General features: G+C 39.3%; 1 non-coding gene across 1 annotated transcript; it reads left to right on the top strand.

Moving 5' to 3' along the window:
• The first annotated feature begins 24,483 nt into the window (after positions 1-24,483).
• LOC148767025 (small nucleolar RNA R71) lies at positions 24,484-24,590 on the top strand. The gene has a single exon (XR_016034594.1). It is a non-coding gene; the product is annotated as a small nucleolar RNA R71 (small nucleolar RNA).
• Positions 24,591-25,466: the final 876 nt, after the last annotated feature.

Raw genomic sequence — 25,466 nt, 5'->3', positions numbered from 1 at the left:
CGCTGCGTTGTAACGTGCCCCGTGATGGGACACTCTGATAGAAGACCAAGACGGGTGAAGAAAAGTGATATCTTTGTTGCAGGGGGAGTAAATCTCATCTCAGGGGGAGTTCTTGTTAAACATGGATTCTAACCAATCTATGCCAAAGGGGGAGATTGTTGGCACCAAATTTCCGTTTGTGAAGATTGAAGAAATCCGCCATACGTGGAAATTAAAGATTGGCAAAGATTTGTTTTCCATGTTTATTTTGGAATTAATTAGAGTCCTATTTTTGTAATATTGTTATTAGGACTTAGATTTATTTCCATGTATTGTATTCTAGTTAGGTATCTTTTGTATTTATCTAGAATAGAAGTAGAAATCGACTAGGATTCTATTACCTAGTTAATCGATTTCTTAGGGCTCAAGTTAGGTTTAGGGTGGTGGATTTCGTGCCTATATAAGGCCCTCAACCTCATATGAGTCCCATGGAGCTTTAATCGAAAATATCCCAGCATAAAGGCTTTGAAGGGTGCAGCCCGTGCTGCAGCCCTGTCTGCACGGCAGGTGTGGCAACAGAACAGGTTTGTTCTACCAGGCCATAAAGAAGATCGGCGTTTCGGGAGAAGTGCTTAAAAGATCTCGGGAGAGGTCGATCCGCCGTTTGAAGGGAGTTCAACATTGGAGGAAGTCCAAGAGTGCGGATGGATGAATTGCTTTGATTATCAACAAGTTCGAGTCGTGTGCAAGAACGGCGTATCACATAAAGAGGGAGTCTTTAGTGTTTTATTAAGTCCTATTAATGTACACTTAAATCTGAACTAGTTTTGCAAGTCCTCGTGGATGTAGGGTACATTTGTATCCGAACCACATTAAATTGTTGTGTTCTTTATTCTGCTTTTCGTAGATTTATTACTGTGACAACACAACAATTCTGTTACGTCACCTAATGTCGTAACATGTAGTCTGTCTCAACAGATGAGTGGACTTTGATAGGCATTCAAATTCAACACAAGCTATAAACAAAAACCAATATGTTGAATTTTTCTTTCCTTCTGCCAACGGTTGAATTATGTGTAGCCCCTTACTGTAGTGCAGTAAGCCGTGTTAGTGGGGAGTGCTATGGTAAAGTTAGTTGTAATTCAATTGATATAACGATGAAGGTAGCCATAGAAAATGGTTATGCTAGATTAACGTGGTCGGCTAGATTAATTAGGGACTGCATTAGTTTGTCATAATCAAGTTCTATGAGCATCTTTGATTGGTAGGCTAGACTTGACACACAACGATTTTGAATTCGAGAGAGTAACTTAGGTCATTATCAAGTGTGAGGAAAATTAATTTAGGGTCATATTGTGGATATAATTGATTGTCATCTACCTTTGGGCAAATATAATCGGGCTAGATTAACTACGGGTTATATTTGTCTATTGGACCTAAAGGCCCATTAAAGAACAATCGGTTTTCTCGTTTGTCTACTAGAGGGAAGTGGAACTCGATAAAATTAGTGGGAGAACAATTAAATAACATAAGTCCAAACATTTAATTGTAACAATCATTTAACGCGAATCTCTAATAATCCTCTTCTCTAAACCTCTCAGATAATCATGTCTAAGAATCCCATAATGTCAATCCTCGACAATAAACTCAATGGCCCTAATTACCTAGATTGGTTACGTAGTCTTAAGCTTGTGCTAACTGTTGAGGGGCGTCTCTATGTTCTTAACGAGAGACTTCCTGCCACTATACCAGCCACAACGACTGATGCTGAAAAGGAAACTTATGAAGCATGGAAGAAAGATGACAATCATGCTAGGTGTTATATGATAGCCGCCATGGAGTCCGCGCTTGCGAGGGAATATGAGTCTCACTTACATGCTTTCGATATAAAGGTACATCTCGATAGCATGTATAGTGAGAATATTAGGGCATCAAGGTACGCTGCTACAAAGGAGTTGATCACGGCGAGACTGCGCGAAGGGACTTCAGTCCACGAGCACTGTCTCAAAATGATCAATCTCCTTGAAAATCTAGTGAATCTCGATGTCACCCTCCCGGCCGAGCTCTCGTTGGATTTGATCATGCTGTCTCTTCCTAGTTCCTATGAATCGTTCATAGTGAACTTCAACATAAACAAACTGGATCCTCCCTTGGATGAGTTAATGAACATGTTGGTCAGTTTCGAGTCCACTATTAAGAAAGAGAAGTTTGTTCTCGTTGCTGCTACTACTGGAAAGAAGAGTTCTTCCCAAAAGAAGAGAAATGAAAGAGTTCCCTTTCCAAACAGCAAGTTCGAAGTGGGTGAAGGTAGTGGGGGCCCCAAGGCAAAGGTCAGCAAGCAAGTTGATGATGCTTGCCATCATTGTGGAATGAAAGGACATTGGCGCCGCAACTGCAAGGCTTACCTAAAGCAGAAAAGTTCTAAAAAGGGTACGTATTTCATTGACGTAAATTTGTCTGTCAATTCTTCTTCTTGGGTATTGGATACGGGCTGTGGCTCACACTTATGTAATGATTTGCAGCTCATGACAAGAAGTAAAAAGCTTAGAGCGGGTGAGACCTACCTAAGGATGGGGAATGGAGCAAGAGTTGCTGCTGAAGCCATTAGCACGATTTACTTAAATGTTTTGGATTCTGGTTTTCCTATTGTTTTGAACGATTGTTTATTTGTTTCGTCTCTCATTAGAAACCTTATTTCTATTCATGTATTAGATATTGAAGGTTTTACTTTTGTTTTTGGAAATTCGATTTGCATTATACAAAAGAATGAAAATTTGATTTTCAAGGGACGACCATTAAACAACTTGTATGAACTAAATCTAAATGAAATACCAATTAATGTTATATCAGCAAAACGTAAGGAGATAGATCAAAACCCCGCACAACTTTGGCACGCTAGATTAGGTCATGTCTCTTTAAGAAAGATGAACGATTTTGTTAGTGAAGGATTGTTCTCTTTGGAGGACGTGAAATCACTACAAACTTGTGAATCTTGCCTTAAAGGGGAAATGACCAAGTCACCCTACAAAGGGAAAATGGAACGAGCCGAGGGTCTTTTGGATTTGATCCACACAGACGTATGTGGTCCACTAAGTGTTGGTGCGAAGGGTGGATACAACTACTTCGCTACCTTTACTGACGATTATGCTAGGTATGGGTATGTGTACTTGATGAAGTACAAGTCCGAAACATTTGAAAAGTTCAAAGATTTTAGACACGAAATAGAGAAGCAGCTCGGGCGAAGTATTAAGAAGATGCGATCCGATCGTGGTGGAGAATACTTGAGCATCGAGTTCAATGACTATCTAAAAGAGAATGGAATACAATCTCAATGGACTCCACCTGGAACTCCTCAACTTAATGGAGTTTTCGAACGTCGGAATTGAACTTTATTAGATATGGTTCGATCAATGATGGGGTTCACGAACTTACCGGCATACTTGTGGGGTCATGCACTTCGCACTGCCGCGTATTTGCTGAATAGGGTTAACACCAAAGTAGTTAAATCCACACCTTATGAACTTTGGCATTCCCGGAAACCCAACTACAAACATATTAGGATATGGGGTTGTCTCGCTTATGTGAAGCGATTAGTGGGAGACAAGTTGGATAGTAATTCCGACTTGTGCTACTTTGTGGGGTATCCCGAAGACTCAATGGGATACGAATTCTATTATGTCAAGGAAGCAAAGACGTTTGTTTCGAGAAATGCTACCTTTTTGGAAATGGAGTTTCTATTCGATAGAAAATGCAGCATGATAGAACTTGAGGTAGTTCAAGAACCGCAAAGTGAAGTTCAAACGCAAGAACAAGTAATCGAACCAATACAAAAATCCACTAATATACCTCCTAAACCTACAGTGCGTAGATCCGAAAGAGTTCGGAAAATGCCGGATAGGTTATTCCTCCTCGAAAATGATGAAGATCATGTTGATCTTGGACAAGATCCAAGAACATACAATGAGACCGTATCGGATACGGACATGGGACATTGGCTAACTGCCATGAAATCCGAAATGGACTCTATGTACTCCAACAAGGTGTGGACCTTGGTAGATCCACCTAAGGGAATTGTTCCCATAGGCTGCAAGTGGATCTATAAGAAGAAAATTGGAGTGGATGGAAATGTATCGACCTATAAAGCTAGATTGGTAGCGAAATGATATACTCAAAGGCAAGGTGTTGACTATGAGGAAACTTTTTCGCCAGTCGCGATGTTGAAGTCCATTAGGATTGTGATGGCCATAGTTGCGTGGTGCGACTACGAGATATGGCAAATGGATGTGAAGACCGCCTTCCTTAATGGAGACATTGAGGAAGAAATTTACCTGGCGCAACCGGAAGGCTTCATATCTTCTGGAAGTGAGCAAAAGGTTGGCAAGCTCCAGTGATCCATTTATGGATTGAAACAAGCATCCCGTAGTTGGAACATTAGGTTCGACTCAACAATCAATGAGTTTGATTTTGAGAAGAATCCGGAGGAACCTTGTGTATACAAGAAGGTTAGTGGGAGGGCAGTGATATTTTTAGTGCTTTACGTTGATGACATTCTACTCATTGGGAATGACGTATGAATGTTGCAACAAACGAAAGCATGGTTGTCCACACGTTTCTCAATGAAGGATTTGGGAGAAGCATCTTCTGTATTAGGAATACGCATCTATAGAGATAGAGCAAGAAAGATGCTTGGCTTATCCCAAAGCTAGACACCGTTATGAAACGGTTTAGCATGGAAGAATCGAAGAAGGGATTCTTGCCAATGTCCTATGGGGTTCGTCTCTCGAAATCTATGTGTCCTCAAACACCTTGTGAAATCGAGGAGATGAAAAGGACGCCTTATGCTTCTGCCATAGGAAGCATAATGTATGACATGCTATGTATGAGACCCGATATTGCGTATGCTGTGAGTGTCACAAGCCGATATCAGTCTAACCTCGGCCCGGCTCACTGGAAGGCCGTGAAAGATATCCTCAAGTACTTACGAAGGACTAAGGATATATTTTTGGTTTATGGGGGTGCCGAGTTGAAATTAGAGGGTTCACGGACTCTAGTTTTCAATCGGATGTGAACGACTCAAAGTCGAACTCGGGATTTATATTCACGTTTAATGGTGGTGCCGTGTGTTGGAAGATTTCCAAGTAAAGCACGACGGCTGATTCCACTACTGAAGCGGAATACATTGCAGCGTCCGAAACTGCAAAAGAAGGGACTTGGATAAGGAAGTTCATCCAAGAGTTGGCTGTCATTCCTAATGCTAATGATCCAGTACCGTTGTACTGTGATAACACCGGAGCCGTGGCGCAAGCTAAGGAGCCGAGATCTCATCAGAAGTTGAAGCATATTCTGAGGAAGTATCAAGTGATCCGAGAGATCATTGATAGATGTGAAGTTAAAGTAGAACGAGTGACCTCGGAAGAAAACGTTGCAGACCCCTTCACGAAGCCTTTACCGAGATCGGTCCACAAGAAACATCGAGAGTTGATGGGATTGCGATTCATGGGTAGTTGGCTTTAGGTCAAGTGGGAGATTGTTAGAGTTGGTGACCAACAAGACAACTTGTGGTTGTGGTCTTTCATATTTATTATGGTAATAAACAAACCTTTTTCGTATTAATGATAAAACTCCTTGGCATTCTTTATCTTTGTCCATTTGTCACAAGCATAGATATAGTCCTTACAGTTATTACAAGTACTAGTAATTGATCGTTAGGATCGTCAGATATTTACTTAAGTATTATAACTGTCAAACATGTTCCTAGTCGAAGGGTTACGCCACCAATGAGGATATCGGCCATTCCCATTAAGAGACTAGCACTTAGTGTATGTGTATTGCATCTCATCAGTAAACGGTATTGTGATATCGGCATGCATAAGTGGGTGCTCGTAAGTTGAAGAGTTCACTGAACTCCCTCACCCAAGAAATCTCTAAGTGGTTCCCAATAATCGAGTAGAGATATATGTGGTATAGTTGTACACCATTAGTCCTTATGACCTAGACATCACCGTGACTTCACTAGAGGACCAGCTGTATCGTGACCTGTGCCTGAGTTCCACCGAGGACCATCCCAAGGGCCAGTGTTCGTGCAGTCCAAAATATAGTGGGAGGTCTGTGCATTGTAGTCGGGGATTTGATCGCTAGAAAAGTCTTGGATGTCCTTTGTGTTCTCATAGTTTGTAACCTCTCTAAGTCTTTGGCCAGAGCTGACTAAGTGATGATTAGGGAATTCGATTCTCTAAGTCATGCACGTAACGATTACAATACTTAGAACGATCGCAGCGTCATTGAACAAAGAAAGAGGTCTCGATGAACCAATGCCTCTAGCTCAATGGGGACATATGAATCGAAGGGATCGTACTGTATGCTAACTATATCTGAAGGTTCTTGCAGGCACTTCATTTGTATCTAGGGAATCATGACGCGTAGTTGCTAGACGCCAATCATGATTCGTTGGGTGATTAAGGTGAAATGAGCTTCATCTTAATCGTAACTCTAAGGGACGAGTTTTGACCACAATGGGTTGTGGGCCCACGGCTAGCTTACACCTAAACCATCGAGGCTCACACTGCTCGTGCACATGAGATCTTTGAATAAACTGTCAAAGGTAAAAATGGTTTATCTTGCATGATTGGAAGTCAATATGATTGGGTCCAACATTCGTAATTTGGAATTATGAATGAGAGTAAGAAAAGGAAAAGAATAGACGAACATCTTAGTGGACTTTCCAAATCGGGAAGTTTCCAAATTTAGAAAGTGCACTGAATTAGGGTTTCCACTTTTGGAAAGTTGGAAATCGAGAGTTGGCACTCGTAATGACGAGGACATTATAATGATTCTGAAAATTTAATTGTTACAATTCTCCGATCATCGAATTGAGAGAGACGAGCAAGTAAAAGAACTAACGAACTTAAGTTGTTGGGCCCGGTCCAACTTAAGCCCGTTAGGGTTTTATGCATGACACTATAAATACTTGATTTAGAGGTCTAGCACATACACAACACACGAACTAAACCCTAGACGCTCTCACCTCTCTCGGCCGATCTCAACCCGCGGCCACCACCGCCGCCGTCGCCGCCATCTCGCCGGAATCGGCCATCCGTTGGCCGATCCTTTTAGTAATTATTTCCTATTTTCTATTCTTTCGTTTTTCTAACTATTACGTGTCTAGTGCCACGTTCTAGTAGATCAAAGTATACGAGGTGAAATCCGAGAGGAAGAAGATCGAAGATCGAAGAATCGAGGAGCAGCACACGAGCCGACGCCGCACGCAATCCCACGCGCCGCCCGAAGACAGCGCGTGAGCCACACGCGTCGCCGTAGCTCGCCTAGCCGCTGCTGCCGTTTCGCCGCTGCTGCCCCAGATTGCACAGATTGGTTTACGTGGCAATCTAGCTTTGCTTAGTGCGCCTACCTCACGCTTCAAGAGGTAAACTTTCGAATCCAATGTCGTTAGATTCGATTCTATTTAAATTGAATATACATGTTCGTTCTAGTATGAAAGTTGTATGATTTTAGGTGACTACATGTAATTGTTTTATTATTGCGAGCATGTTATTTGATTTAAACACGAGCATGCTAATTGATTTAATTTCGATTAAGTTATTAAGCATGTATGTTGTTTTTAATTTCGCTGGAAGCGCAAAGGTACGCAATTAATTGTTTTCAATTATCGGGCATGTGTTTATGTGTTTTAAATTCGTTTAATTCGCATAAAATTTTTGTTTTCCGCTGCGTACACGTGTCCAATTCCCAACAATTAGAACACTTAGAACGATCGCACAATCATTGAACTACTAAGGAGGTCTCGATGAACCAATGCCTCTAGTTCAATTGGGACATATGAATCGAAGGGATCGTACTGTACGCTGACTATATCAAAAGGTTCTTGCAGGCACTTCATTTGTATTTATGGAATCATGACGCGTAGTTGCTAGACGCCAATCTTGATTCGTTGGGTGATTAAGATTAAACGAGCTTCATCTTAATCGTAACTCTAAGGGACGAGTTTTGACCACAAAGGGTTGTGGTCCCGTGGCTAGCTTACACCTGAACCATCGAGGGTCACACTGCTCGTGCAAATGAGATCTTTGAATGGACAGTCAGAGATAAAAATATTTTATCTTTGCATGATTGGAAGTCAATATGAGTGAGTCCAACATTCGTAATTTGGAATTATGAATGAGAATAAGAAAAGGAAAAGAGTAGGCGAACATCTTAGTGGAGTTTCTAAATCGGGAAGTTTCCAAATTTAGAAAGTGCACTGAATTAGGGTTTCCACTTTTACAAAGTTGGAAATCGAGAATAGGCACTCATAATGACAAGGGCATTATAATGATTCCGAAAATGTAATCGTTACAATTTTCCGATCATTGAATTGAGAGAAACGAGCGAGTGAAGAACTAACAAACTTAAGCTGTTGGGCCCGGTCCAACTTAAGACCGTTAGGGATTTTATGCAAGACACTATAAATACTTGATTTATAGGTCTTGCACAAACGACACAACTCAATCAAAACCCTAGCCGCTCATCTCTCTCTCTCGGCCAATCTCTCCTGCGGCCACCACCGCCACCGCCGCCGTGAAGTCGCCGGAATCGGCCTCCCCTTGGCCGATTGTCTTGGTAGTTATTTTCTCTTTTCGTTTCTTCCGTTTTATTCTAACTATTGCGTGTCTGGTGCCACATTTTTATAGATCGAAGTATACGAGGTGATATCCGAGAGGACGAAGATCGAAGAATCGAGGAGCAGCCCCCGAGCCAACGACGCACGCGCTCCCACGCGCCGCCCGAAGACAGCGCATGATCCTCACGCGTCGCCGTTGCTCACGCCGTCGCTATCGCCGCTCCCGGATTGCGCAGATTGGTTTCCGTGGAAATCTTGCTTCGTTTCGTGCGCCTACCTCACGCTTCAAGAGGTAAACTTTCGAACCTGGTATTTATTCGAAATTAATTAATTAGATTAAATTATGCATGATCGTTTTCATAGTATGTTTTATGAATTTGTAGGTTTTATGTGATTACATGAAATTCATAATTTACTGCGAGCATGTTAATTGATTTAATGCGAGCATGCTAATTTATTTACTGTCGATTAAATAATTTGCATGTATGTTGTTTTAAATTTCGCTGGAAGCGCAAAGGTACGCAATTTATTGTTTACAATTATCGGTCATGTGATTATGTGATTTAAATTTGTTTAAATTCGCATGTTTTCCGTTGCGTACACGTGTCCGATTCCGAACACCGACCTCTTCTGAGCTTGAGGAAATTTAACCACTTGATGCGGTTTTGTCACCGATCTTGCCCCCGGTGGATGATAAACCAGCAGCGTGACGATCTCAACAGCTTTTTTGGATCAAAGAGCTTTGGTTCTTCGTTGGAGATATTGAATTATTTAACAAGATAATATGTGCTTTGACGTAGGAAAATAGATGAGAGGCAAAGTTGTCCCACCGGGCGTGCCTGTTAACCTCAAATTTAAATGTGTGCAAAGTAAATTACAAGACAAGAAAAAAGTAGGAAGAAATAAATATTTAATCAATGGGAAATGGGTTACAATCTTTGTTGATTCCTCTGATTTTTCTCCTAAATTCAATCCAAGGGCCGAGGCTTAGTCTTGAATTGAAAGCTTGATTCCTTCCTTGATTTGCAGAAGTATATATGGATATCTAGAAACCGATTTGGGGATTTCTAGGTCTTGTGGATATGGTGCCTTGATGAAGATCTAGAACCTCCGCGGTTGTTGTTCTTCGTCGTGGCAAGAGCTCGAGACTTGAGAGCTTTTGAGTGATGTATGCCTTGCTTGATGCTTATGTCCTTGTATGTGTGTATATGTGTATGTATTGCACGAGTCCTCCTTCTATAGGCTCGGTTTAGGGTTTCTTGACTTGAAACATGGGCCTGTAAACTTGAACACTTGCAATTTCATGTGGACTAGATTTTACAAGCCCAGATAATTAACTCGATTGAATAAGAATTTAGTACTTATTTTGATTAACCCACATTACACATTCGCGGAGCCCAAATTTAATGTGACTTCGATACAAAGCCCAAATTCCTTACGGGCTTTCATTCGAGATCCAAATTGATAACCGATTTATTTGGGTTATTAATTTGTAATTTAATCTCTAAAAATTTGATATAAGCCCAAATTTATTATAGACTTACAATTGAGATCCGAATTAATAACCAATTTATTTAAGCCATTAATTCGTAATTTAATCTCAATTTGGATGTTAACAAATGCCCCCACTTCAAGACTTGGTGGAGAACATTCGCAAGTGAGAGATGAGAGTGAAGTATTTGCATTTTTTTTTAGTGTTGACATGATGAAGATATGATATCATCCAAATTGACATAGGCCATTCTTGAATAAATGTAAAGGGCCCACGAACTCACATGTTGCTCAGCCGAAAGAATTTAGTTGAAAATGGCCCACGAACTAAAATAAATTGGCAGCGGTAATTGGTTGTCCACATTAGGAAACAAACACACAAGCCAACGGAATGCTCGTTGTTCCCCTTTTTCATTATTTTTTTAAGGGAAAGGATGGGACCTATAACTTGTGGTGTTTCTAGACCAACCACATGAGATAATCTCCAAGTCATCTTCCAAATCGAAGTGGCGGACCAGTAGACTAGATTATTTACAAATCTTTTACATTAGGCAATTTCTTATTGGAGGGAAAATTAGCCAATGTTTTCTTTTCAATTTGGACAAGCAAAACTGGGAAATTCTTTCGAAGTCCAATCCTGAATATTGCCACATAAGGTATTCACCTTTATAATCCTCTTAGGCCTCGTCTTCTTAACACTACTAAAGCTCTATTAACTAAATATTGGGGGTTAGTAAGAAGTTTGGTTGATGAGATTCGTATATATTCTAGCACGCTACTACACTTAAAGTCCGTAATTAAGTGCTATTATTTGCTTAAATTAGTAGCACCCCCCCCCCCCTGCGATTAATTTAGTAGAGGGTTATTAAAAGAGGAAAATACAATTTTATCCTTAAAACAATATCTTAATTTTGTTAATTAAAAGACTTTTTTGACAATTCACAATTAATACCAGAATTTAACACATTTAATACAAGATTTAATCTAACGTATCAAAAATCTTAATGACTAAATAATTAATTACTCAGTGGGATATTAATTCAGTCTCACCTAATCCAATGTAATCTGATATAGGTAAACAAACGAGGCCTTACAAGTTTTCAATCGAGCAATGCAATATCCGCGGTTATTTCTATGCTACACCCGGTGAAGGTTACACCGGGTGATTTTTTACCGTTGATCTACACACACCAATGTGGGTGTGGGTGTTTGTGTGTATATGAATGGTAAAGATCTACCCGGTCAATTTCACCCGGTGTAGCATAGTATAAGCCCAATATCCGCCAAATCTATACTTTAATTAAAATTCTTTTCCCATGAGTATGGGTATGGGTAGGGATACGTTTATCAAAAAAGCTGACATAATTTTCACCATCCATATTAGGAAAATAGGAAGAGAATTGAAATCTCCCTAGCATCACTCCAATCTTATAAAAGAAGTAGAAACTAAAGCTCTTGTTTCATTCACGCACTAAACAAACAGCGGCAACAACAACTGTGCAGATTGTTCAATTATCTTCTTGTAGTGTTGTACCTGATCATAGGTAGGCACTCCAAATTATATTTCACGTGATCAACTATATGATCCTGCCCTTAACATGCTCGACAAATTGTCCCAACAGAGATTTTTTCTCTCTTTAAAATCGGATAATAATTTTAATCATTTTTCTTGCTCTTATTCATTGAACATTACATATATTTCTTGCAGACATCAACCGTCAAAGGATCTCTGCAAAAAATTTTCCACATTCTCATGTATTCGCAACCACACCATGGACGGTAGCAATGAAGAACGCGATGAGGCTTTGCCATAACATCTTAGAACTTGCCGGAAAGTGCAGCGTGGCACCTAGACGGCAACAAGCTTGTATTGCATCTTTGGTTAATTTTAAGCAAACCTGCACACCATGGCACAAACAAAGGCCAAATAGAGACACGAAGGCTCGACCTCGAGTTTTTTGCACGAAGAAGATGTAAATAAATTTGTAAAGTCGTAGCAGAACTTCCGCTTAAGAATGGGAGAAACAGGGATGAAGTCAGCACCTTGGGGTCTCCGGGACAATAAGCTTCTCCAGATATCATTCGACCCTTTGAACCATTTTCCCTGGCGCGGGCGACGATAGTTAGAGATACATTCAAACACGACGAGTAAAGGTATGTTACGGTGAAGAATAGAAGGTCCATCAATTCTTGTGCTTTTGGCCGGCAATATTGAGAGATGGTGGAAGCTTTCCTCGCCTATCAATTGGCAGCCGTCGATGACATATGGAAATGGAACAACGTGAGGCACGACGATGCGGAGAAGGGCAAAAATGGACCGTACATTGAGATTACAAACATAGACACTCCAAGCATCACTGAAATTGAGTCGTTAAGGATGGACTTCCAGTCTGTGCAACGTGGTGGTGTGGATGTTAGAGTAGGTGACCAAAGAGCCAACTAATTGTTGTGTTTTCTCACGCTACACGTAAATAATTTATTTCTTATTAATGATAAAACCCCCTTTGGCAGTTTATATTTTTGTCCCTTGCATTATTATAGATGTAGTCCTTACAGTTACTTAATTACTATAAATAGATCTAGTAGAATCGCGTGATTATTTATTTAAGTATAGTAACTGTTAAACATAGTTCCTAGTCAACAGGTTACGCCACTAATGAGGATATCGGCATTTCCCATTCGAGACTAGCACTTAATGTATGTGTACTGCATCTTATCAGTCAACGGTTTTGTGACATTGGCATACATAAGTGGGTGCTCATAAGTTGATGAGTTCACTGAACTCCCTCAATCTAGAGATCTCTAAGTGGTTCCCAATAATCGAGTAGAGATTTCTATGATATAGTTATACACCTTTAATCCTTAAGACCCAGACATCACCGTGACTTCACTAGAGGATCAACTGTATCGTGACCTGTCCCTGAGTTTCACCAAGGCCCACCCCAAGGGCCAGTGTTCGTGCAGTCCAAAATCTAGTGGGAGGTCTGTGCATTGTAATAGGGGATTCGATCGGTTGATCAGTCATGGATATCCTGTATGTTTTTGTGATTTATAATCCATGAAGTCTGTGGCCACAGCTGAAAGTGTCGTGATTAGAGAAATATGTTTCTCTAAGTCAAACACGAACGGATTATATAATAAAGAACGTCCACACATTTATTGAACTCATAAAGAGGTCTCGATGAACCAAAACCTCTTGTTCAATCGGGATATATGTATCGCAGGGATCGTACTGTGCGTTAACTATATCACACGGTTCTTGCAGGCACTTCATTTGTATCTAGGGAATCATGACGCGTAGTTGCTTGACGCCAATCTTGATTCTTTGGGTAGTGAAGTTGAAACGACGAGTTTAAACCACAATGGGTTGTGGGCCCACGGCTAGCTTACACCTGAAGCATCGAGGGTCCCAGTGCTCGTGTACTTGAGATCCTTAATGCAATGAGCTAAGATTAATTAGTTAATCTTAGTGTAATTGGAAGCCAATGTGATTGAGTCCAACATTCCTAATTGTTAATTACGAATGAGAATAAGTAGAGGAACATAATTCGACGGAAACTTAGTGAACTTTCTACATTGGGAAATTTCCCGATTTGGCAGGTCCTAAATTAGGGTTTCCAATTTCGGAAATTGGTAAATTGCAAAGTGGTACTCGTATGACGAGAATTTGTGCTCGTTGTAAAAATATAATTGTTATATTTTTGCGAGCATTTGTTTGTTAGAAACGAGCCGAGAAAGAGAGTGGACTTAAGTTGTTCGGCCTAGCCCAACTTAACGCCTCTTAGGGTTTTCACAAGGAGCATATAACTATGATTTATATGTCTTGTGAAAGGGAGACAAAACACAAAAACAATGAAACGTAAGAATGAAACCCTACCCTATCTCCCTCCATCAGCTGTCCACCTTGCAGCCGAAACCCTACCTCCACCGGCCGCCGCGCCACCGCCAGTCGCCGCCGCATCGGCATCTTCCTTTTCCTCTCGTTCTTCTTCGTTGTACTTAGCCTGTCATGTATTTAGTGCTGCGTGGATAGTGGATTGAATATACAAGGTCAAACCTAAGTGGAGGAAGATTCTTCTGCCGCCAACGCAGCCACTGAGGTAATCTCCACGCGCCGCCACAAGTCGGTGATGTGAGAAGGCTATTCTGAAAAAGTGCTCTCGGATTTTTTCAGCAGTCCAGCGAGAAAATTCACCATAAATCGAACAATGATCGGATGGACGAGAAATTTGGATAGATATTGAAGTCCGAGGAACTGTCGATCCAATCATTAACCATGGAGATACTGAAGTCGGAGGAGGACTATAGTTTCAGATCAGAAAACAAGTTGGATCTGTAGGAGTGGGAAGAGCAGCTAGCCATCTTGTCAAGTCTTTGTTCGATTCACGCTTCAAGGATAAATTATCGTTTTCCCTAATTAATATATATATAATAATTAATTTATATTAATTGAGATTAATGTATGTTAATTGATTATTGAATCACATGAATCTATATGTTCGATTATGTGTTTATGCGAATTGTTCGTTGAGCATGTTTAGTATTTGATTTAATTTTGCGAGCATGCTATGATGATTTAATTTATGTTATTTAAATTAATTTTATATGCGAGCATGTTTGTCGGTGATTGGAAGCGAAAAGGTACTCAATTAATTATAATTAATGTGCACGTGTTTGTTTATATAAATTAGTTTATATAAATAAATTCAAAATTTTTGTTTTACGCTGCGTACACGTTCCCGATCCCCAGCAGTGGACATGAATGGGATTTTCAGACTTGTAATAAAGTTGGGGCAACACTTTTGCAATTGAGAAGATGACATGGGATGGGAAAACCTATAGAGTAAAGGTGTGTTGCTGCTTGCATGATGTCACCTAATGAATTACTTCATGAGCTCCTGACTTGCACCCGCTCTTGCATCTCTGTGGAATCACCAATGGCTGCTGAAGAGGGACTTGACTTCAGGATTCGCTTCAGCTTGGTCAACGACGAGACTGTTGCTCCTCCTCCCATTTTTCATCTTTGATTTCAGGCTTCTTAAATAGGGACTAAGCTGAAAAATCTATTTTAACTGAATGACACAAACTTGGAAAGTTTCTTTATACTTCAAGTGTATATATTAAAACAATTTGAACTATGTCTCTTTCTCTAAACAAATCTTCTTCTTCCTCTTGCTTACTTTTCCCCCAAGTGGACCCACTTTTTTTGGTTGTTTTTTTTACTGAACTTTTCATAACGTGGTTCAAGCGAATCACTTAGAAATTTTTCTCTTTTTTTTTTTGGTTTGACTAAACTTAGAATATGGGTCTAAGCTGCCTACGTACCCTCCTCAAAGGGATCAAGTCATAACGTAATTCAAGCGAATGGTTCACTTTAATTTATCATGTTCTCTTCCCCGAAAGGAGATATTTCTTCAAGGATAACTGCGCTTGCATAACATGAACAAACATTGAGTTCCACTTCATCTTTACTTTAAGCATCCATAATGTTTGATGACGTGTTGCTTCAGCTTCAGTGCTCCATTTATGGCAATAAATAGGATTGATGAATCGTTTCTATTTGGTCGAAGTGATAGAGGACTTTGATTTTAACTTCTCGATTCCAATTTGTTTTCTTTCTCATCAGAGTCCCTTTTTTTTGTTGTTGCCCTCTACGGCCGCCAAGACGAGTGAAACCAGATGTACCACTTGTAGACAGCCTATTATGGACATAGGAGATATAATTAGAAGGTTCAAGCCTCTCAAAGACAGAAGCTCAAGCAATAGGGGCATGGTCGGTGCTTTTCTTTTGCTTTCCACCATCATTTACGGTGATATGTTGGACGTTGACGCACCCTTCTTTCCTTGACACACGTATTCTAACTGGCTCAATTGAAGTGAATCTCAAACCAACTCTAGCTTGATCAACATGAAATCCTTGTCTTCTCAATGCCCTTTGTGCTTCATTGAGTCCTTGGATCTTTTCTCCAGTTAAATCGGTTTTTAGTTCACTTAATCATGACGAGCTAGAGAAGTTGTATTCACACTTGGCTAGGAGACTATATGCTTTTGTATTGAAATCTCCTTGAACTCTTTGATGTTGAACGAGTACGGAAGGCGTTTTCTCGCGGGCTAACGGGCTCAAGCAAATTATGGGCACAATCAACTCCCTTTTGATGACTTCACAATGACTCCATTCCACTATATTTGGTTGTACATTAGATGGCAATTAAATCCAATCATTGAACAAAACTTGTCCCTCTTTTTGGCATGACGGAGGAACATATGTGAATACTGACGAATCAAATTTCTCTACGGGCTTGTTGATTTCGCACACCGGGGCATCAATTATAGTGGCTATCGTCTCAAACTTCATGCGACTATCATCCATAGGTGTGTCCTCTGACACCAAATTTTCTTGCGTGGAGTCTAAGTCCACATAAAGTTTAGCATCGGCAAAATGTGATTCCGCTTCTGTGAATGGTTTTGCATCAGCATCGACTTTCATTAACTCTCAATTCCTCAAGTATTTGAAGCATTGATGAAGGGTAGATAGAACTACTCCATTTTCGTAAAGCCATGGCCTTCCCAATAACAAGTGATAAGAGGTCCTTGCATCGATCACATGGAATAGTGTACTGGCGGTTAGTTTTCCCAATGGTAAAATCTAATCGAACCATTCCAATTGATCGTTGACCCTCTTGGTTAAAGCCCTGAATAGTCAAACGACTACGAGTCAAGTCTTCAACTGCCATCCGCACTTGTTTCAAGTCTTCAATTAAGAATCAGGGATTTTTTGAAAAAGTTTTATCTCATCAGAAGGTTTGGATTGGTCAACGTGATTCCTACATCTATGTTATCTAAAGGTATATGGAAACGCATATTGTCCTAAGAAGAACATACGACCTAACTATATAATTAATTACATTAATTAATTATCGGGTTTTCAAAATAATTATAGGACCTGAACTAGCATAAATCAATCAAATAATGTTGAGGCACTAGTAATTAAGATGAAATATAATCAATATTATATGTGCGTTCTATTAATTAAGATCAATTTAACAATTTATATTAATTAATTAATCTAACACCTATTACTAAAATAGATGATTGTTGAATCGATTATCTAATTGGGTTTAATTGAAAATAATTTTCCAAAAATTAAAATCAATTTGTTTTAAGTTTAATTTTAGAAATCTGAAATAATACATTAATTAATTATCGGGTTTTTCAAAATAATTATAGAACCTCAACTAGCATAAATCAATCAAATAACGTTGAGGTGCTATTAATTAAGTTCAAGTATAATCAATATTATATGTGTGTTCTATTAATTGAAATCAATTTAACAATTTAAATTAATTAATTAATCTAACACCTATTTACTAAAATAGATAATTGTTGACTCAATTATCTAATTGGGATTAATTGAAAATAATTTTCCGAAAATTAAAATCAATTTGTTTTAAGTTTAATTTTAGAAATCTGAAATAATTTTTTTTTTTTTCAGTGAACTGGTTCGGCCCGACCTGTCTGACCGGTTCGAACCGAAACAGTCCGGTTCTGACTGGTCCAGTTGACCCAAATCAGTGGGTCAGGTCAGTCAGACCGAGAAACGGTCTAACCGACCCGAATCCACGTGGATTCGGTCAACTGGATCGAACAGAACCATCGAACCGGCCGGTTGAACCGGTTCGATCCGAACAATTAAAAAAAAAACCGACAATTTTAATTATATTTCATATCCGATTTTCCAATTTTAAACAAATTTAAAGATGGAAAAAATTCTAAACAATATTTCAAAAATATTTTAATCTTTCGAAAACACCCAATTAAATAATACAACAATCACAATTTTAATAAATCCAACATGCATCAAAATAAGCATAGCATATTAAAAACGCAATTAATTGCGCAACGAGCTCTGATACCATTCTTGGGAATCAAGCACATGTACGCAGCGGAAAACAAAATTTTTACATGAAATAAACAATTTAATTCACATAATCACATGCTCGATTCGTATTAAACATTTAGCTTACCTTTGCGCTTCCAACGATAATTAAAAACAACAATCATGTGTATTAACTTATTCGATAATAAATCACATATCATGCTCGCAGTAAATCATGAATTTCATATAAAAAACATATAGCAATTCACGAAAGACATTCTGCAAGTATAAACATATAATTTAATCTAATTAAATTAATACCTGATTAATATCGGATCCGAAAATTACCTCTCAAAGCGTTAGGCAAGCACTCGGATCAAAGAAAACTACCACGGAAACCAATCCGTGCAGTTGGGAGCAGCGGCGGTGAAGCGACGGTGGCGGACGCGCTGGCAGCGGCGGCGTGTGTGAATCACGAGCTGTTTTCGGGCGGCGCGTGAGAGCGCGTGCGGTGTCTGCTCGGCGGATGCTTCTCGACGATTCGACTCCTTGATCTTCCTCCTCTCGGAATTCACCTCGTATACCGAAATCAACTAACTACGTGGCACTAGACACGTAAAAGTCAGAAAAACAGAAGAAAAAGACAAAAGGAAAAATACTACCGATAGTATTATGGCGTGTCAGGCCAACTCCAGCGACGGCGTCGATGGGGGAGAGCGGAGAACAGCCGAAGGTTGTGAGGAAGACAGGCTAGGGTTTTCTCTAGTGCGTTGTATATTTTGCAAGACCTATAAATTATGTATTTATAGTGTCTTGTATAAAAGCCCTAACGGGCTTAAGTAGGACCGGACCCAACAACTTAAGTTCGTTAGTTCTTTACTCGCTCGTTTCTCACAACTCAATGATCAGAAAATTGTAACGATTACATTTTCGGAATCATTGTAACTTCCTCGTCATTACGAGTGCCAATTCTCGATTCCCAATTTCTAAAAGTGGAAGCCCTAATTCAGTCGACTTTCTAAATTTTGAAACTTCCCAATTTAGAAAGTTCACTAAGATGTTCACCTATTCTTTTCCTTTTCTTATTCTCATTCATAATTCCAAATTACAAATGTTGGACTAAATCACATAGACTTCGAATGAGGCAAAGATTAAACATTTTTACCCTTGACCGTTTATTCAAAGATCTCGAGTGCACGAGCAGTGTGACTGTTGGGTGCTAAATACCAACACGCAAGTGCACGTATCGCAAACAAGTAATAAAGTGGACTCGTGAGAGTCGGATGTCGATCCCACAGGGAATACGCAAATTACCTAATCCTAAGTACCAAATTCTAACAATTATGATTTTTATCCAGCCTACGCAAGTTTGTCAAATTAAATCAATTAAACAACTAAACTAATTAAGAAGGCAAATAACACGGGAAAATATCAATATAAAACGGACCTAGGATTATATCTTCCCCCTATGCAAGAATTGCTCAACCAAATCCCTTCAATTATGAAATATATGATTCATGATTATTAACCCGAGACACTAATTTACTCATAACCCGCTGTCGCGTGTATTATGAGTCTATTATTCATAAACGATTCACTATATGTCTATGCAAACCAATTATAAATAAAGCATTAACTAACAAGTCTCGTAAATGGCTACCTAAGGTGATATCTGTATGTCTACGACACCACATGCAATTGACACACTCATCCGGTGAAAACTACTCGAAGGCTCTTCTACTTACCGTCTAATTATCAAAATAGCTCTGTCGAGTCAACCCCAATAATCACAGATAAAGCACATAAATTGATCAAGTTCATGCACTAACAATCATAACAAGTAGAAGAAATAATCATAAAATCATAATTGCATAATCTCAAGAAAAAGGGTTCGCAATCCCTACATAGGGTTCCAACAAAATCCTAGATTAAAAACTTAGCTACGCATGTTCGTTACGAAAAACATAATAAAAATACGAAAAATCATAAAACTATAAATAACAATAAAAGAGGAGAACTATGATGAAGATTCGTCAAGTCTTCGTCTTCGTTCTTGTGCTCCTTGATTGCGTGTAGAAAGATGAAAGATAAAAACTAAAAATAAAGATAAAAGGTAGAAAGATCCAAGATAATCCTAATTGTGTGCTTGTGGCCTTTAAATAGGGTGCAAAAATATAATAGGGCGGGTTTCCTTGTGTAATTAAAATTCCTTCACTGCGCCATCACGACCATCCGGACGGCCGTGTGAGATTTATGCCTAAAATCCGCACGGCCGCGCGGTCCTTGATACTCCAGAATTCTGCTTTTTCACTTTTGGCCCACTTTTTCTCCGAATTTGCAGTTTTCACCCCAAAAGTTGCCAATTCTTCAATTTGCACCTAAAATACAAATAATAACCAAATTAAGCACCAATTATCGTAAAAACACATCAAAAGCTCCAATTAAAAGGTACAATTAAATGTATAAATATACACTTAACACACCCCCAAACTTGAACTTTTGCTTGTCCTCAAGTAAAATCAATGTAAAGACACAAAACACGACTATACATCTCATTACATAGATCGATTGGTCAACTTCGCGTTTTCAGAACTTGCAATTGTGATGATAATTCCTAGGTATTCGCAAGCTTAACATTCAACGGCACTTAGTCACTCACTATTACCAAAAACCACAAATCATACAATTGCTTCAAATATCCAATATTTGCAAGTTAAAGATAGAAAGAATTTGTACTTACATGCATATATTTGACTCCAAATACTCACCAAATTATTTTACTCAACTAATATTGAACAATAAGCTATTGGGATCATTGGGACTTTGTGGCTTTCAATTGTTAGGCTCTTTGGTTCGAGGTAGGTAATATGGGAATGTGTGGCTAATTTTCTTGAATTGAGGTGATTACGCCAAAATTTGAAAGCTAGGCGTTTGAAACAATAAATTCACCTATAGGGACTTTAATAAACTCGACTCTCCAAAATTCACACGTCAACACTTTTGCCTTGAGGCAATGGATCGAGTTTTCAACACAATTCAACCACTAGTCCTTATTTCTCCCTTCTAATCTATTCTTCTTCTTCTTCTTCTTTTTCTTTTTTTTTTTTTTTTTTTTTTTTTCGAATCGAATTTAGATATATATATATATAAAGATGCACGTATATATATATCTATATATTTTTTTCTTTTCTTTTTTTTTTTTTTTCTTTTCTTTTTTTTTTTTTTTTCGAAGAAGAAGAAAGATCTAATAAAACATTTCGACCGAACTCCAAGGGATAATTATTCAAAAATCTCCACTTTTCCACCTTCTACAAATTGGCTAAAAGAAAGAACACCTTTTTTCTCCGAGGCTCAAATCAAGGTTCGAAGGATAAAAATTTAAAGGTAGGCTTGAAAGGCTCAAACGGTTCAAAGAAGGCCCAAATCATATCCCAAATCACTTATTATCAACACTTCGTATCATAAATGTCCTAAGGTTAGATTTAAAACCGAACAAAGCATGATTGAGCACAAATAAATTCCAAATTTAAAATGCAAAACATTCAACCAAAACAATGCACAAAGTGTGATTCCTAGCAATAATTCACTTCTACGTTCCGTTGAATCGAAAGCTAAACAAATATCTACTCCTTATCAACATAAAACAAGTAATCTCATCATCAAACATTGACCATCTCCCATCATAATAATTCATCGATGCGTCGAACCAAATTCTTTTTTTTTTTTTTTTATTTATTTTTTTTTATTTTTTCAAAGCAAATAAAAAAAAACGGGAATAATAAAACGAAAACTAAAGCAAAAAAAATAAAGCATGCAAACTAAAAAAAAAATTAAAACACAAAAAAAAAAAAACACAAATAAATCGCACATAACGAAAACAAGTAGTTAACCACCCCCAAACTTAAAATTCACATTGCCCTCAATGTGATTCGCCCGGAGTTTAAGGATAGAAAACACCTGTTTAAACGTCGGGACCACCGTTCGGGTTGCTCACCAACTCCACCATGTGCATGAGCATCATCCTCCTCGTCATCCTCCAATAGCTCGGGTACCGGCTCAAGAATCGGTGCGGGAAAATCGTCGAACACCTTGTGGGCGTTCTTGGTGGAATGGGTTTTTTTTCGAGAAAATTGCACCGTTCTTGAATCTCCCTGCGCAAATCAACAACAAACCACCTTGATTACGTAGTATATGTGTGTAGTAGGTAAATTTTCGGTGAAATTTGTCAAAGAAAAGGGAAAATTTCGAAAAAGGAAGGCGAGGGTTCGAATTGGGGGAGAGAGGGAATTTGGGAATTATGGAAATTGGTTTTTTTTTTTTTTTTTTTTTTTTTTTTTCCGCACGGCCGTGCGAAAGTATGGCCTAAAATCCGCACGGCCGTGCCATTTGGTGAATTTGGGCAGTAGCCCTTCTTAATTTAGGACGGCCGTGCGAAATTATGGCCTAAAATCCGCACGGCCGTGCCATTTGGTGAATTTGTGCAGTAGCTTCCCCGAAATCTCACACGGCCGTGTGAGATTTCTGCCTCTTTCTTGCACGGCCGTGTGAATAATTGCAATTGGTCCCTGAAAAATAAAAACTTCTAATTAGTGCCCAGAAACTTTTTTTTTTTTTTTTTTTTTTTTTTGAAAAATAAAATAAAATGAAAGCAAAACTAAAAATTTAAAATAACATAAAATAAGAAAAACGAAAGCTCGGGTTGCCTCCCGAGAAGCGCTAAGTTTACAGTCTTCAGCCAGACTTTGTTCTTGCTCTTCAATTCCTTAGCTTTTGAACCCATCTCCTTACTTCCTTTTGGAGAAAGTCTTGAATAAATGGGTTGATCCGATTCTTCTTTCGACTGGTTCGTTTAGGAATGCCCTTGAATTTATTCTTCTTGATGTCATGAGGCTTGCCAACATCGTCTTTTATCACGGTGTTTTGAGTAGGTGTTGTAACCAACTCAACCCTTTTCTTTTGTTCTCCTACATGCACATTAGTATCCACAAAAAAATTTAAATCATGTAATTTAACAGGAAAAAGTTTAGAATCACTTACCTCATCAAGAAGATAACATCCATTAGCCGTAATAGGCTTTTCATCCACCCGGTACACCTTGAAGATCACTGTTTCTTCCCCCACACTCATTCTTAGCTCTCTCTTTCCTACATCAATAATTGACCTACCGGTTGCTAAGAATGGGCGTCCTAAAATAAGGGGAATATTTTCATCTTCCTCTATGTCTAGTACTAGAAAATCGGCCGGGAGTATGAACTTATCTACCTTGACCAATACATCCTCCACTATACCTAAAGGGTGAGTAAAAGATCTATCGGCTAGCTGCAAGGTCACGGAAGTAGGCTTAATTTCTCCTAAATTCAATTTCTCATAAATTGATAAAGGCATTAAATTTACGCTCGCCCCTTGATCACACAACGCCCGCCCAAAATACCTAGTACCTATTGTGCATGGAATGGTACAACTGCCCGGGTCTCTAAGCTTCGGTGGAATTTTATTTGCAAGGATAGCACTACTTTGCTCATTGAGGTCTATGATTGCTGCACACTCCGGAAGCCTCATCTTTTTCGATACAAGTTCCTTTATAAACTTAACCCAATTCGGTATATGCTTAAGTGCCTCAACAAAAGGAATATTAACATGCAACTTTTTAAGATAATCCAAAAATAACTGAAATTGCATATCAAGCTTAGAGTTTTGAAAACGTTGAGGGAAAGGTACCTTGGGAGTAGGTTCACTTACTGTGATTTTTGTGTTGCTTGGCCCTACCTCGTTTTTTTCCTTGGGCTCCTCTTCAATAGGCGGTGGTGCTACGGACTTTTTAGGACCTTCCTCTAATTGCCTCCCATTTCGCAAACTTACTGCATTGCACTGCTCGATGTTGCTCTTTCGAGGATCTTCCGTATTCGACGGCAGTGCTTCCGACGGCCTCGCGTTTAGTTGGGTTGCAAGTTGACCCATTTGTGTCTCAAGGTTCCGAATGGATGCTTGAGTCGACGTCATGAATTTTGCTAAGATGTCAGCGAGGTCAACTTCTTGGGGTGGAGCTTGAGGTGGATTTTGGAATTCGGGCGCTGGCCTTTTTCCTTGCTGATTTCCTCCCCATCCAAAGTTGGGGTGATCTTTCCATCCCGGATTATAAGTGTTGGAGTACGGGTTCCTCTGTTGTCGGTTGGTGTCATTCCCGTAATTTAGAGACTCCGTTTCTACTAAGCACCGGTCGGGACCTTGGATTGCATGGACTTGCTGGGTCTGCAAAGCTGCAACTTGCTTTGATAGCTTTTCTAACTGGGCGGTGATTGCGGTGACCCCGTCTAACTCTAAAATTCCTCCCGTCTTATTGGCTCCGCTATTTGACCGGTCCGATGCCCGCATGTATTTATTCCTAGCGATTCGCTCCAAAAGTTCGTATGCTTCGTCATAGGTCAAGCTCATGAACATACCGCCAGCTGCTGAATCGAGCACCGTTCTCGAATTATCTTGCAATCCGTCATAAAATATTTGAAGTTGCCGCCACTCTTGAAGACCATGATTGGGGCATCTCCGAATTAATTGTTTGAATCGCTCCCACGTCTCGAACAACGCTTCACCGGCTTCTTGTAAGAAGTTTTGTATTTCTCTCCGGATTCTCTCAGTTTTGGTTGGGGAGTTGTACGTATTCATGAAGAGCTGTGCTAGCTGGGGCCAAGATGAGATGGAGTGCGGTGCACGAGTTTGTAACCATTCTCGGGCTGCTCCTTGCAAAGAGTGCTTGAAAAGGCGGAGTTGCAGTGCTTCAGGAGATACTCCGTTCATCTTGTGCGAATCACACGTTTCGAGAAAATTGACCAAGTGGAGATGCGGATCTTCATGAGCTAATCCGCTGAACAACCCATTGTTTTGGAGCATAGTAAGGAGTCCCGCTCGAATTTCGAAATTGTTGGCTTCAATGGGGGGCTGCTGGATGCTCGATTGGAACCCATTGAGTGTTGGAACGGTGTACTCATGCAATGCTCGTTGACGATGTGGTGGATTAATGAGCTGCTGTTGCTCTTGCTCGTTGACGATATTTCCTGCCGCATTCAGTAGGTGCCCTTGGTCATCTCCCCTACGATTATTCTCTTCTTCCATTCGCATAAAAAGTACCTAAAACAAAAATAATAAAAATAAAATAAGCAAAAACAATAATAAAATAAAATAAATAAAAACGGCTGAAGTAAGAAAAATTGCTCAAATTTAATATTAGGATAAATAGATAATTTAGCCGTATTCCCCGGCAACGGCGCCAAAAACTTGTTGGGTGCTAAATACCAACACGCAAGTGCACGTATCGCAAACAAGTAATAAAGTGGACTCGTGAGAGTCGGATGTCGATCCCACAGGGAATACGCAAATTACCTAATCCTAAGTACCAAATTCTAACAATTATGATTTTTATCCAGCCTACGCAAGTTTGTCAAATTAAATCAATTAAACAACTAAACTAATTAAGAAGGCAAATAACACGGGAAAATATCAATATAAAAC

The sequence above is a fragment of the Erythranthe guttata genome, chromosome 11, assembly GCF_056151865.1.
Source record: "Erythranthe guttata isolate IM_541 chromosome 11, IM_541, whole genome shotgun sequence".
NCBI lineage: Eukaryota > Viridiplantae > Streptophyta > Magnoliopsida > Lamiales > Phrymaceae > Erythranthe > Erythranthe guttata.
Note: the sequence above shows the minus strand (reverse complement) of the source record. Positions and strands in the feature narration are given on the sequence as shown.